The sequence below is a fragment of the Suncus etruscus genome, chromosome 14, assembly GCF_024139225.1.
Source record: "Suncus etruscus isolate mSunEtr1 chromosome 14, mSunEtr1.pri.cur, whole genome shotgun sequence".
Classification (NCBI taxonomy): Eukaryota; Metazoa; Chordata; class Mammalia; order Eulipotyphla; family Soricidae; genus Suncus; species Suncus etruscus.
Window position 1 is genome coordinate 51,203,979 of NC_064861.1, and position 15,682 is coordinate 51,219,660.

Here is a 15,682-nt window from a genome sequence, read left to right on the forward strand (position 1 = left end):
TAAGATCCATATAGATAAAACACAATTTAACCAGCAATATAGTGACCGATGAAAATAGGTCAAGAGGCCTAGAAGAAATTTAATTTTTTGGAGGTAACCCAGGTGCAGGAAGTTCTGAAAGCAGCTTCTCCTTTGTTGGTCTTCAGCTGGTCTTGGATTCTCATTCTTCTCCATCTTCACCTTCTGCATTAGGCTGCCAAGGTCATCTGTGCCGGAATCTGGGTTGGGGGAAATCCACTCCTCTGCCTGCTACCAGTGCCTTTCTAAGGAGATTTCTTTCCGACTTTTTTTCCAATCAGTGACCTCTGTTTGCAGTTTGGGAGGCTACGGTCCTCAGAAAAGTCACCTTTGGTAGGGAAAAGGTTGGGTGCCTAGGCTTCTGGGGTGGAGGGAGCTCCAAGATTTCAGCTCTCCCCCTTCATTTCTAGTGCATATCCCGCCATATTCAGAACAGACGCCACATGTGTTCTGGGCTCTCCATTCTTAGTCCAGCTTAAGAAAGCCGTGACAAGCCATCAAAAAGCCAAAGCACTCACCATCATCATTGAGGTCTTCTCGGGTTCTCAGTCCTTTGTATTCGAGTGCTATTTGTTATTTTTCATAACAGTCCCCATATGTTGTTAGGGGGATGGTGAGGCCTTTCTCAGCTAGGCCTGGCTCCTGCAGCCCCTATGGCCTGGCAGGTCTGAAGGTTGCAGGGTGACAGCAGAGAAATTCACAAAGCAGTCAGATGAAGTTCCAACTTTATTTCACAATCCTAACTGCCATGTACATTTCCTCACATGGCTTCTATGCTAAGCCTTTTCCTAGCATTTACTTCTCTGCCTCTGTCTCCCTTTCATCTTCTCTCCAGGCTTCCTTGCTGACTGACCCCCTTTGCTGACTCTAACTCTCCTTATCTTTCCTATCCCGCCAGGCAGACTCCTCTACCAGCCCATTCCAGGTGTGGGCAGTTCTGATCATTCAGATGGAATAAACAAGAAGTTGGGGGAGGAAATACCTACAAGGGAGGATTGTGGTCAGTCTGGGTGCATTGCCACATGAGATCCCTCCTTTGGAGCAAAATCATGGGTAAGCACTGTGTGCCTAGGAGCTCCAAGACTGCGGTAATTGGCAGGAGGTTTTTAGTTCTGGGACAGCAGAGAAGCCTTGGGACTATTACCTTGGGCTACTTCAGTGTCCTCAGGAGCAATGGCTAGTGAATGCAACAGGTGTCATAGAGAATCCAGTTCACTCCTCTATTTCCAGCTTTCCTTTGTTTTCTTTTTGAATTTTTTCTTTTCTTTTTTGTTTTTTTGGGTTTTTTTGTTTTTTGTTTTTTGTTTTTTGTTTTGGTTTTGGGGCCATACCTGGCGGTGCTCAGGGGTTACTCCTGGCTTATCTGCTCAGAAATAGCTCCTGGCAGGCACAGGGGACCATATGGGATGCTGGGATTCGAACCAACCACCTTGTGTCCTGGATCTGTTGCTTGCAAGGCAAACACCACTGTGCTATCTCTCCGGCCCCTGAATTTTTTCTTTTATTAGATTCCACCTAGCAGTGCTCAGGGCTTACTCCTGTCTGTGTGCTCAGGAATCATGTGGTAGAGGTCAGGGGACCCTATAGAGTTCTGGGGATTGAATCAGGGCTGGCTGCATGCAAGACAAAAGCCTTATCCCCCCTGCAGTATCTCTCTGACCCCAACCCCTGGCAGTGGACTTAGCACAAAGTTAACATTCAGTTAATGTTTGTGGAATGAATCAATGAGTGAATGAATGACTACAAACTGGGGGGGGGGGGCACCTAATGGGCAGCAGGAGCAGAGCAGAGGTGACATCAATGGAAGAGGAATTGAGCACTGTAAACATGAGCCTGAGTCATTGAGATGGACAAAGTACCAAAAGGAGGATGAGGTTGACAACCTGAGAACTTGGGAGAGTATTGGAGGTCAAGAGATAATACCTGAGGGGACCTGAGCAATAGCACAGTGGGTAGGGTGCTTTTTTTGCATGCAGTTAACCCAAGTTTGATATCTGGCATTCCATAAGGTCCCCCCAAGCACCTTCAGGGGTAATTTCTGAGAGCAGAGCCAGCAGTAGCCTCCGAGCATTACTAGATGTGGCCAGAAACAAACAAAATAAAGATATTGTATCTGAAGCCAGCTGAGTCTTCTGATGAAAAGGGCTCTCAGGGCACCACACAGACCCAGAATTAGCCGGAGGAGGAGAGTAAAGAGATTTCCCTGCTTAGGGTTTGCTGCAGGTTTTGTCTAGGGGAATCAGTCTCCTAAAGTGAGGCAGTTTGGGAAATTAGGGTTAGGTACAAAGGGAGGGGCTGTTTACCAAGACTGTCTGTCTCCTGGGTGAATTCCTGCATGCCTGAGTCCATGCTGGCCTGTGCAGAAAAGCCTGACCTGGTCAGAGAAGAGAGATTCAGAGGTATGAAAAGTGTTTGAGGGCCCGGAGAGATAGCACAGCGGCGTTTGCCTTGCAAGCAGCCGATCCAGGACCAAAGGTGGTTGGTTCGAATCCCGGTGTCCCATATGGTCCCCGTGCCTGCCAGGAGCTATTTCTGAGCAGACAGCCAGGAGTAACCCCTGAGCACTGCCAGGTGTGGCCCAAAAACAAAAAAACAAAAAAACAAAAAAACAAACAAAAAAAAAGAAAAGTGTTTGAGAGGGGTCCACGAAACCACGAGAGAAATCCAGGGCTCAGTGAATGGAAAGGCTGAACAAAGGCATTAAACTGAATCCCTTCACAGAGAAGGGGTGTAGAGACAGCTCAGGAGGCTGCTTTACATATAGAAGTTCAAATTCAATTCCTCCCTTCACTACAAGGTCCCCCAAGAACCCCCAGGAGTCAGCTCAAGTACTGAGCCAGGAGCAGTCCCCCAGCATCACTGGGTTTGACCTAAACAAAACAATTCATACAGCTCAAAGAGTTCCACCATTTTAACAAGAATGTTGTGGTTATTTCTGTCCTCTTCTGCCTCGGCCTAAATGCTAAATCTAATCTGAAACCAGTTTGGGGAAGTTGAGGGTTTTGTAAGGGGAAAAAGAAAGAAGATAATGCACAAAGAAAATTCCACTGAAGGGGGAAGACAGCATCTGTGTTGGTGGAAAAGTACAAGAAAGCTTAAGCAGTGCTTGGTTTCTCTCTTTTTGTTTAATTTAGTTTGTGGACTACACCTGGTGGTACTCCGGAGCTGCTCCCCCTAACTCAGTCTCCAGGGGACCGTGCACTGCCTGGGATCAAACCCCATCAGCTCTTTGCTTTTTAAAGTGGAGTACTGAGGGCCTTGAGTAATTAGTATCAAGCCAACCCCAGAGTTAACAATCCTGAAAACAAGAGATCCAAACACAACTGCCAAACTCAAAACGTGCTTGTCAAAAAGGAGGGCTCAGGGGTTGGGATTGGAGGGAACATGGGGATGTTAGTGTAAGAAGTTGACACCGGGGGTGGGATTGGTGCTGGATTATACTGTGCCTGAAACTCAAATGTGAATAATTTTTTTAAAATGGTATCTTAATAAAAGAAATTTTTTTAAAGCAATTGCAATTCAAGACTGAGATGGGCTTCATAGGTTCCTGGGCCACAGAATTTAGCCACCACTTCCCATATCACAGGTCTGCAGGGCAGGATCTGCCTGAGTCACATTTGTCTTGGAGATCAACCAGGCAGCCAGGAAGAGCCAGAAAGCTGGGTATGGCACCCTGCCACTTGGAGCAGCACCAGTACTGAGTACCTGGCACTTAGTACCTGGCACTTAGTACCCAGAACTTAGTACCTAGAGAAAGATAAAATCTGTAGGCACAAGTTACCTTCAGCATTAAAGGTAGTACTTGCCTACCAAGTGTGAGACCCCTTGCTACAGGGCCTAAGAGCCTTTGGAATGATCAAAAGGAATTTTGGTGTGTGGTTGGTGTTTTAAAAATTTTGTTCCTCTCTCTATTAGATTGGAAAATAATATTCCACAGAGCATAAGAAACCAAGTAGGCCTGATGATTTGATTTATTTTTATTGTGGTAAAAACACAGAATATAAAGCCCACTATTTGACGTATAGGCTCCTGTGGAAATCTCAGATCCAGGAAGAAATCCCTTCCACTAACCCCTGTAACCACTCACCTATTTTTGCCTTTGCTTGCCCTGGATATGTGATATAAACAGAATCCTACTAGATGGGCCCCTAGATGGGGCGCTCAGGGGTTACTCCTGGCTCTATGCTCAGAAATCACTCCTGGAAGGCTCAGGGGACCATATGAGATGCTGGGATTCAAACCACTGTCCTTCTGCATGCAAGGTAAACACCTTACCTCCATGCTATCTCAAGTGTGAGTATTTTTTTTTTTTGTGGTTTTTGGGTCACACCCGGCAGTGCTCAGGGGTTACTCCTGGCTCCATGCTCAGAAATTGCTCCTGGCAGGCACGGGGGACCATATGGGGCGCCGGGATTTGAACCGATGACCTCCTGCATGAAAGGCAAATGCCTTACCTCCATGCTATCTCTCCGGCCCCAAGTGTGAGTATTTTCAATGATCATCTGTACTGTGGTATGTGACAGTAGTACATTCCTTTTATTTATTTATTTATTTATTTATTTATTTATTTATTTATTTATTTTGTATGTGGTACCACGGATCAAACCTGAGACCTCACACATGCAAGGCAAGTGTTTTACCACTTGAGCTACATTTCCAACACACTTCATTCCTTCTTACAGCTGGTTAATAGTTCATGGCTGAGATAAACCATGTTTGTTTTTCCCATTCATCCACTCAAAGACAGCGGAGTTATTAGTTATTGAATTTTGAGGCCACTCGCAGAGGTACACAGTGCTTACTCTTGGCTCTGTTTAAGGATTACTCCTGGCAGGGTTCAGAGGACCATCTGGGGTGCTGGAGATCAAACCCAGGTCGGCTACATGCGAAGTAAGTGTTCTACCCACTGTACAAGCACTTTAGCCCAATTTCCTAAGTTAATGCTTGTAAGCAGTATTATGAATATTCAGGGAAAAGTTTTTGTTTATACTCCTGCCTTGAATCTTTCATATATATACAAAAATAGAATTGCTAGGTCATAAGGTCATTTCATATTTAACTGATTACATGAATCCTACTTGAAATTTCCTGCAGCATTTAGACCACTCAGTTCATCATCTCTGTTGGCTTGTCTGCCCTTTATTATCATTTCTTGGAGCTCCCCACACCAGTTTTGTTTCCATTTTCTTGGCTGGAATAAAGGAAGTGGCTGGCACTTTAACAAGATGGGCAGCAGTGTCAGGAAATACCAGGGAATGGTCCTGAAATCCTTCGAGCTTGGGAACCACATACCTCCTTCCTTTCTCAGACAAGCATGTCCCCAAATGCAACCATATTGTTTGAGATTTGCTTGGGAAGAAAAAGAAACTTCTTTCAGTTTAGTAGGCACCAGCACTACCTTGGATGAAAAGACAACCAGTTACTGGGATTGTGTGGGAACCAATGAGGGTTTTAGAAATGACCGTGAAAGACCAGGTTTCTGGCAGAAGCTTGAATTGTTTAAAGGGAATCTTTAGGACCTAAATAAATATAGGAGTGCCAAGAACAAAGTACAGGGCCAGAGATATAGCACAGCAGTAGGGCATTTGCCTTGCACGCAGCCAACCCAAGATGGAGGTGGGTTCGATTCCCATATGGTCCCCTGAGCCAGGAGTCAGGAGCAATTTCTGAGTGCAGAACCAGGAGTAACCCCTGAGCACCAACGGATGTGACCCAAAAACCAAAACTAAACAAATAAAAGAACGAAGTACAGAGGTTCAGAGTAAGGCCTAAGACACCTTATTTCAGTGACACTTGAAATAAGGCCTATGTAAAGCTAAGGATGGCTCATTGATATAACACTTGTCTACCATGTGTGAGACTCCAGGTATGATCTCTGGCACTACAAAATAAAGGGAAAAGAAAAAAGTACATATCTTGTTAGTGACTTTTCACCCACATAGTTTCTATTTCCAGACCCTTACAACCTAACCTTCTCTTCCCCCTGCTCAAGACTGAAAGATAAATTAGGTCACAGAACAGACTTAGTCTCACAGGTGCACTCTATCATCAGTTTAGATTTCTTTTCTTTTTCACACTTCTTGAAATATCATTTAAGATTAGTGACTTGGAGGCCAGAGAACTAGTATATGGGTTAAGTGCTTGCCTTTTATGCCATCTACCCCAATTTGATATTCAGCATCCCTAAGCACAAAGCCAAGAGCAAATCCTGATACAGCCAGGGGTATGGCCCAAAGTCAGAAAAAAGAGAAAGATTTGGGGAATGAGAAAGAACTGACTCAACGACAAGATTACCTGCTTTGCAAGCATGAGATCACATGTCCAATCCCTGATGCCATCTGCAAGCACCAAGTACTATTCTGGCAGCTCTTCTGTGGCAGATCCCTGTTGCCACAAGTGCTTTCTGGGCATTTCTGCAAATGTGGGCAAGCCACCATCTAAAGGAGACCACAGCCCTGCTAACACCACCACATAAGGCATGAAATCTCATCATGGCAGGAACAATAACAGAAAGAAGGGGAGGGAAAAAATACTAAAATTTAGAATAAAGAGTGATAGTACAATGGGTAGGTCACTTGCCTGACATGAGCTCAATCCCCAGAACTAAATATGGTCTCCCAAACTAGGAGTAAGTCCTGAGCACTGCCAGATGTGGCCCCAAGACCATATTATATATATATATATATAGCAAGCTAAAGGCTATATATATAGCCTTTAGCTCGCTATATTTTTCCCAATCTGTTTGAATCTCTATCTTTGAGAGGCATAAAAGGATATATGTAAAATAAATAACACATTGTGAAATTTCCCCACACACCACACTTCCACCCCCAGATGAATGGGTCCAAAGAAGGGCAGCAGTGAAGAATTAATAAACCAAACCAAGGGTCGGAGTTATGGCGCAGTGGTAGGGTGTTTGCCATGCATGCAGCTGACCTAGGACGGATCTTGATTCGATCTCCCAGCGTCCCATATGGTCCCCCAAGCCAGGAGCGATTTCTGAGCACATAGCCAGGAGTAATCCCTGAGCGTCACAAGATGTGCCCCCCCCCCAAATAAAAAAAAATAAAATAAACCAAGCCAGTCAGGAGAGAGTCATAAAGTCAGTCCACATTTTGCCTTGTGGTATATCTGAGCGTGTCCAAGCCAGACTGACCTTTCTTTATTAAACCAATACCAATTCACCAGAAGGGAGAAAAAGCCAAGATGGGGAGAGAGGGAGGGAGGGAGGGAGGGAAGGAAAGGGAGGGAGGGAGGGAGAGAGAGAGAGACAGAGAGAGAGAGAGAGTGTTTTGGGTTAATATAATAGCTGGGTGTGATTTTACAGATATATATGGATCATGTATAGGAGTTTACTTATATGAATTTCTAGAACAGACATCAGAAATTGTGACAGGGAGTCTCATTTATGTTTGGTAACTGGTTTTAGGGACTAAGAGGTTGACTGAGAGAAGACATTAAAAACTTTATGAGTAACAAGAATGTTTTTCTATTTTTAAAGCAGTGTGGGTTACACTTGCAGATATACCTACCCTCAACCATGTCTTGTGTATCTTACTATATATTATTCACACTTTAGTATAAGTTATTTATTGTCTGGGCTTTTTGTTTGTTTGGGGGCCACATTTAGTGGTGCTCAGGGCTTACTCCTGGTTCTGAGTTCAGTAGCCATTCCTGGTGGACTCAGGGGACCATATATGATGCCATAATCTGCTTCATGCAAGGCAAGCACCTTACCCCACTGTACTATCTCTCCAGCCCTGTATAAGTTAGTTAAAAGATACATTTTTAGAATGGTTTAGCTCTGTGATCTTGGTAACATCACACTGGTTGTGGCCCAAAAAGAGAGAGAGACAAAAACATTTTATCACCCCCAAGATATCCTACATTTCCATTTCCAGTGTGTGTGTGTGTGTGTGTGTGTGTGTGTGTGTGTGTGTGTGTGTGTGTGTATGTGTGTGTGTGTGTGTGTGTTGGCAGGTGGTGTTAATCACATCTAGCAATGCTCAGGCATTACTTCTGACTCTATCAGGGGTCCTCAAACTTTTTAAACAGGGGGCCAGTTCACTGTCCCTCAGACCATTGGAGGGTCTGACTATAGTAAAAACAAAACTTATGAACAAATTCTTATGCACACTGCATATATCTTATTTTGCAATGAAGAAACAAAACAGATACAAATACAATATGTGGCCCGAGGGCCATAGTTTGAGGACCACTGCTCTACATTTAGGAATTACTCCTGGAACTGCTCAGAGGACCATATGGGATGCCGAGGATTAACCTACGTCAGTTGTGTGTAAGGCAAATGTCCTACCTGCTGTGCTCTGGACCTGGCTTGGATAAGGTCTGATTTAGAGAAGGAGCTGATCTCTGGTATGTAAAAGATACCATCATGGCCACTGTCCAGCTTTCAATGTAGTCACTGAGTGTAGAGTCTGGCCAAGAGGTTCATGGCCACAGCTTGTGAAACTGCACCCAGTTCCCTGTTCAAATAAGTCTGTCATCCCCTATTGAGTGCTCTTCTTTTTTCTGTCATCTTAGATTAATTTTGTTTATTCATCCCATGGTATCTTAGCATATGTATATATTTTGAGACTTTATAAAAATTTAAAAAAAATTTTGAACCATACCCTGCAGTGCTCAGAGATCACTTCTGTCAGGCTTGGAGTGCTCAGGATTAAACCTGGGTCAGCTGCATGCAAGGGAAGAACCCTATTCACTGTACTATTTTTCTAGACCTTCTACATAGCTTTGAAGTGAATTCTATGTTGCTATAGGCACTGGTAGCTTATTCCTTTTTGTTTCTGAATAATATTCCATTGAACTGATGCATGATAATCAAGCCTCCAGGCAATGGGTACCTGCAGTATCCTCAGTATCCGATACCATTACAAATACTATTTACATGGTTGCTCCTGCTCTTTTGTAAGACTTGTTTGTTTGTTTTTTGTTTTGGGGACATACCCAGTGATGCTCAGGAGTTACTCCTGGCTCTATGCTCAGAAATCATTCATGGCAGACTTGGGGGGCCATATGAGATGCCAGGGATTGAACACACATTGACCGCATTCAAGGTAAAAAACCTACCCACTATTCAGGGAACCATATGGAGTATTGGGATGGAACCCAGGTTGGCCTCATGCAAGGCAAGTACCACCTGTACCTTGTCCCAGTCCCTATAACTAATTAACTTTTATGGCAAACACTATTCTTCACTTTGAATTAAACTGTATTTCTAAAGTAATATAAATTTCATTCGGATAACTTTTATATACTATTCCCAGATGATCATGTGTATACAAATATATTTTGAGACTCAACTTTTTATAAACAAAACTATGGCATATTTATATGTATTTCATATGTAAAATGACATATAACCGAAAAGCAAAACTATGGTACATTTCATATACATATATATAATATTACATATACACATAGTAATATAGACCATTATTTATATATGTATCTTGTGAATTTCAGTGAGTGTTGTGTACTCTCGAAGAGTCTACCAAAACTAATTCATTGCTGTTCTGTCTATACCAGCAAAAGGTATATATCTATGCCCCATTTTATCCTGTAACTATAGAATGTACTAAATTGCAACTTTCGTGGGAGTCCCCCGACCCGCGGGGGTGTGGAGATGAAAGTTGCTAGTTATTAGTGGGTTCACTCGAGCAGAACCGACCTGTAAAGAAGAACTAGAGAGATTAGTAAAAGAAGCCTTCAAGACAACACATGCTGTTCAAAAAGGGAAGTTTATTGTTGGGGGATCAGCTTTTAAGGGCTGAAACACTTCAGGGGTGTTACAAATTTTACACCAATCACAGTTACAAGCATTCATTAGCATAAATTGGGGCAGGTAGTAGGGAGGGGCAGAGGTAGACCTGAGCACGTTTTACTAAAAGGCATAAGATTCAAACAAAGTTCTTAATAATGTTTGCTAACACAAAGGCAAACTCTATATTTTTCTTTCTGGCTGGATATATTGGGCTGCTCTGAATTACTTTATTTTTGTCTATTTCCTTTGTTCTCAAGGCATGGGCCTTTCGGTCACGTGGGTGGCCAGATTAGGAATTACTGAGGTGTCCTATGTCCCAGGTTTCATCAGCTAGGCTCCCCACAGTTCCCCCTTTACTGTAATAATAAAAGAAGAAGAGCGAAGTGGGTGGAGTCACCTGTCTTAGGTTATTTGGTGGGCTTCCAGTTCTGGACATGGCAACAAGAGACCAAATTAAAAGTTTTTGCGCGCAAAATATTAGGAATGCCATGTTTGCACCCAGACACTGGCACCAAACTATTCCCCGTCATGGGCATCTCCACAGCCAGGAGCAGAGCAAGCAGGGGGCGTTTAGCCAGATACTCAAAACTCCTTAAAGCTCAGAGGTATATCCAAGGCTTCAAGTTCTTCGGGGTGCATTTAGGAGAGCCACTGATATTGGACCTATACTGAACATTAGGGCAATCTCAGTAACCGGATTTTTTAACAAACTTGTGAGGCGACAGAATGCCTTGGGGCCAAAGGAAAAATTAGCAAAAAGCCAATGAAAGGACCGAATTAGGTAGCAGCTTAGACAGCCAGGATGAGGTAGAGGACCAATTTTTATATCAGGACTCATCTTAATCCCTCTGTCTATTTCTATCCTCTAGACTTTCCTCCACAAGTCCAATGCTATCTCTAGCTAAGCCAAGTTTATTTTAAAAAGCAACATTTTATTCTAAGGATGACACAAATTTCCCCCTCCCTCAAAAAAGGTTAATTTTAAACCACGGCAGTTTTTCTGCTCTAATACTGCTAGGGATTGAACAGTTAAGTAGTGTAAACTTTTTCTAAGTTTGTAAACATTCTTAACAACAGTTATGAGGCATTAACAGATTTTGGAGTATGAACCAATGAATAGATTTTTGTGCTTACACCAGTAACACCCAGGCCTTTCAATAAGGCTGGGGTGGAGGCAATGTTTGTTTTTATACTGCAGCGGGAGAGAGACAAAGTTATATTTAAGAGGTAATAAGGCAATTTTTGATTTAACAGTTAATTTTGGCATTAAAACAACCAAAACACAGTAGTTCTAGGACTAAAGAAACAAATGTAAAACAATGGGGGAGATAACCAGTGAAACAGGCAAAAAAACGTTGAATTGGGGGCAATTATGAACTGAAAGGAGAAATCAACGACAAGAATTTGATTACAATTTTCAATAGGGGGAATCATATTGGGTACCAAGGGGCAAAGTTCAAGTCCCACCACTAGTTTTAAAGTTAAGCCACGTTTTTGAAGCTTTATACCGCATTGCAGAAGGTTGGTGTCATTGGTGAAGTAAGGCAGGTCAAGGCAGCAATTTAGGCCGGTGAGGTGGGTGAATAGCAGGTACCGAAGGCGTCTGGGCGGAGGCGTTGATTATGACAAGGATGAGCTGAGAAGAGGAGGGGGGTCCGGAGGACAGCATGGGCTGGAAGGGTGGGGAAGCAGGCAGAGTTCTGAAGAGCTCGTGGCGTGGGAGAGGTTGAGCTGACATTCATGGATGCCAGAAGATCGCCGGATGCCCAAGGTTTTTTGTAAGATCCAATTTTATGAGACACTATAATCCAATTCGTGTTGGCAGTGGTTGCACAACTCCAAAATTTTCAAACAAAAATACTTGAGCGATTGCCGCACTTGCGATGAAGTGCGGTCATGGTGGTGGCCGGGACAAGCATAAAGGGGATAGTGAAAAAAAATCTCTAAAGGTAGGCAGGTCACAGCGGGGGGGCGCAGGCTCTCCCGTCAAGGTGGTTGTCGCCAGTGTGTCCTGGGGAATGGGTGAACGGGCCAGGTCGTGGCAAAAGTGATTGGGGGTGGCTCACTGTTCCTCAGCACCCATGGTGAGGGCACAAAGGGTTACTTAAGGATGGGTCAGGGGATGAGTGGGAGGGGAGTTGGCTATGTCTCCGGCACCATTGTAGAACTAAAAGTCAAAAGGGGAGGGGAAGGAACCAGGGGTGTTGTCATCGTCTTGCAAGGGAGATTCAAGAGAAGCGCGGAGAGGGAGAGTTTTTGAGGTGCTGCGGCAAGGATTGTCAGCCAGCGGTGTCCTTGGGGAAGTGTCAGGAGCGGCACCTGAAAGGGAAACAGAAGAATCCTCAGGGGCGTTACCCCTGGGAGGGTTATGGAGTTTGACCAGCCTATCAGGAAGCCAGCGCGTTTCAGAGGTGGTTGGGTTGTGAACACAGGCATGACCTTTGCCCCATATGAGAACAGGGTGTGGGCCAAGCCATTGTCCTGTACGAACATCTTTCCAAAGCACTTGCTGAAAATTCTCACGAGTGGAGGGGTGCCAGAGTCGATCAGCCGCTGAACGGCCGCTGGAATCCAAGGAGAGAAAATTGAGCACGAAGAGTGCATGATTCAAAAGCAGGCGGTGTTTGCCTTTGCGAGAGTACAAATTCTCGCTTTCTGAAGTGAGTTTAAAAAGTGTATTTTTCAAAGTTTGATTAGCTCTTTCAACAATGCCTTGGCCTTGAGGGTTTAGGGGAATTCCTGTTTTAAGGGTGATACCAAATTTTTCACAAAAATCCTTGAATTTGGAACTAATATATCCTGGACCGTTATCAGTCTTAATGACCGTAGGGACAGGAACAATAGTAAAGCAATGTAAAAGATGAGCAATGACATTCTTGGTGGCTTCTCCTGTTTGGAGAGAGGCACAAATAAAACCACTATATGTATCTACTGTAACATGAATATACTTAAGATTGCCAAAGGCAGAATAATGAGTAACATCCATTTGCCAGAGTTCTCCAGGTGTAAGGCCACGAGGATTAACTCCGGTGTGAGGTTCAGGCAAGAGGGAAAGGCAAGCTTTACATGACTTAACAATTTCTCGAGCCTGTTCCCGGGTGACAAAATATTTTAACCTAAGCGTTTGCGCATTAAGGTGATGTAGCTTATGGGCTTGTTGCGCCAACTGTAAAGAGTCAGGCTGATTAAAGACAGGTAAAAGACGGGTAGCCTGGTCAACTGAGTCATTGCCCTCAGCCAAAGGGCCAGGGAGGCCAGTGTGAGCTCTAATGTGGGCAACAAAAAATGGATTGGTGCGCAGCAAAAGGAGTTCTTGAATTTTAGAAAAAAGAACAGTTGCAGGGGTGGAAGGTTTAATATAAGGAACTGTTTCTAACAGGGGAAGGGAGGCTGCAATATAGCAGCTATCAGTGTACAAGTTAAAGGGCTCTGGGACAACCTGAAAAACCCTGAGGACAGCAGCAAGTTCTACAAGTTGGGCCGAAGTGTACTGGGTGGGGACCTGGTGAATGGTGCCATTGACCTTAAATGCGGCCACGGTGTTAGAACTGCCGTCTGTAAAGACTAGTGAGGCATTAGAAATAGGTTGAAATTTAGTAAGTTTAGGAAAAACTACTGGGTGAAGGCGCAAAAATTGAAGCAATTTATTAGGTGGATAGTGATTATCTAGAGTTCCTGAAAAACCTGTCACAAAAATAACCCAATCTTGTTGATTTTCCATAAGCCATTGCAATTCAGATTTCGTATAGGGAATAATCGCCTTGGTGGGTTGGCAGCCAAAAAGTTTCAGAGAGGCTGTGCAGCCTTGCATCAAAAGCCGCACCACTAGGTGGGGGTAGGTGGCTAAAACTTTATCGGGGGAGGAAGGCAAATGGATCCAGTAAAGTGGGGCAGACTGCCACAAAACAGCTGTGGGTGCAATGGCAGTAGGGCAAATAATGAGGAAAAGGGGTTGAGAGGGCTCATAATAAGTAATAAACTGATTTTGAATGGCGGTGTTAACAATGGCAAGGGCTTTTGAAGCCTCAGGGGTAAGTTGGCGTGAGCTGGTGGGATTAGAATCGCCCTGAAGGATGTCAAAAAGTGGCTTCAGGTCACCCGTGGAGACCTGTAGGTAAGGTCTCAGCCATGTGATGTCACCTAAGAGGCGTTGGAAATCATTAAGGGTTTTTAGGTGGTGGGTACGAAGTTGTACTTTCTGGGTGCGAACCTGATTGGGAAGCAGTTCAAATCCAAGAAAAAGTTGGGGGGGGTGAATTTGGACCTTGTCCTCAGAAATTTTAAATCCGCGATTTTGCAGAGCAAAAACGAGTTCTTTTGCAGCGTGTAGGACAAGTGAGTCATCAGCACAAGCTAACAGAATATCATCCATAAAATGAATGATATAAACTGAGGGGTAAAGGATTCGAAATGGGTCTATAATGGATGCTACATATTTTTGACAGAGCGTTGGACTGTTCGTCATTCCTTGTGGAAGGACCCTCCACTCGAATCTAGGGTTGGGGCCCACGCAATTAGTTAAAGGTACCGAAAATGCAAAACGCTTACAGTCTTCAGGGTGCAGGGGGATGGAAAAAAAACAGTCTTTGAGATCCAAAACAATTTTATAGCTTCCTTTGGGTACAGCTGAGGGGCAAGGAAGTCCAGGCTGAGTAGCCCCCATAGGCACCATGGTTTTATTAATTTCTCTAAGATCATGTAAAAGTCTCCATTTGCCTGATTTTTTTCTAATAACAAAGATAGGGGTGTTCCACGGGGAGGTGGAAGGTTCTATGTGGCCAGCATTAAGTTGCTCCTGCACAAGTTGCTGAGCCGCAGCCAATTTTTCTTTGGTTAGGGGCCACTGCCCAACCCAGACAGGTTTATCATCAAGCCAAGTTATTTTATCTGCCGGGGGTGCAGGAGAGGCAGTGACCTCTACTGAAAATTTTGAGCAGGGGGCGAAAAGCCTAATCCAGCCCTATCTAATTTTTGTGAAGGGATAATGGGTTGAGTGATACCTTGTAAATTTTTTCCCAGTCCTTTGGAGGGTGTGTAGCCCTGTTGTAACATTTGCTGTAATACAACAGGATTTTTACACTTTATAACATAAACACCCATTTGTTCCATAATGTCCCGACCCCAAAGATTAATGGGTAAGTCGGGAATAATGTAAGGGCGGACGAGACCTGTGTCACCATCCTCGTCCTGCCAAACTAGTTTGTTGGCACTGACAAGAACTCTTTTGACGGAGCCAGTTATCCCTGAAACACTGTCAAAGGTAGAAGCAGTGGGCCACTCAGGAGGCCAGTCTAGGGGAGAAATGCACGTGGTGTCTGCACCTGTATCTAAGAGGCCTGTGAATTGTTTACCCGAGATGGTAAGGGTTAAAGGCAGGCGAATGCGGCACATGGCACGCACCCAAAAAATGTCAGAGGAGCCAGGGGAGGTAGACCCGCGACTGTGGGAGAGGGCGGGAAACTGCACATTCATAGGGAGAGGTAAGGCCTGAGCAATGCGCTGGCCAGGAACAATTTGAACTGGGTGGTAGGGGGCGACAGCCAATAGCATAATTTCTCCAGTGTAGTCATTGTCCACCAGAGAGGGTTGTACTATGAGGCCTTTCACTGTGGCAGAGGCTCTGCCAATAATCATAAAAAAGGTGTTTGGAGGTGGGGGTCCAAAAATACCTGTTGGAATAATCTGAACACCATCCTCAGGGGTTAATAACTTTGGGGCTGCTGCACTGAGATCGAGGCCGGCACTCCCTGGGGAGGCCCTGACAAGAGAGGTTGCTGGGGGGGGCAACATACCGTTTGGCACCAGCGGTTGGACCTCGGGAGCTGAAGTCTGAGAGAGCGCCGCAAACTGGGGCTGCTGTGAGAAGGCTGGCTGCGGTGG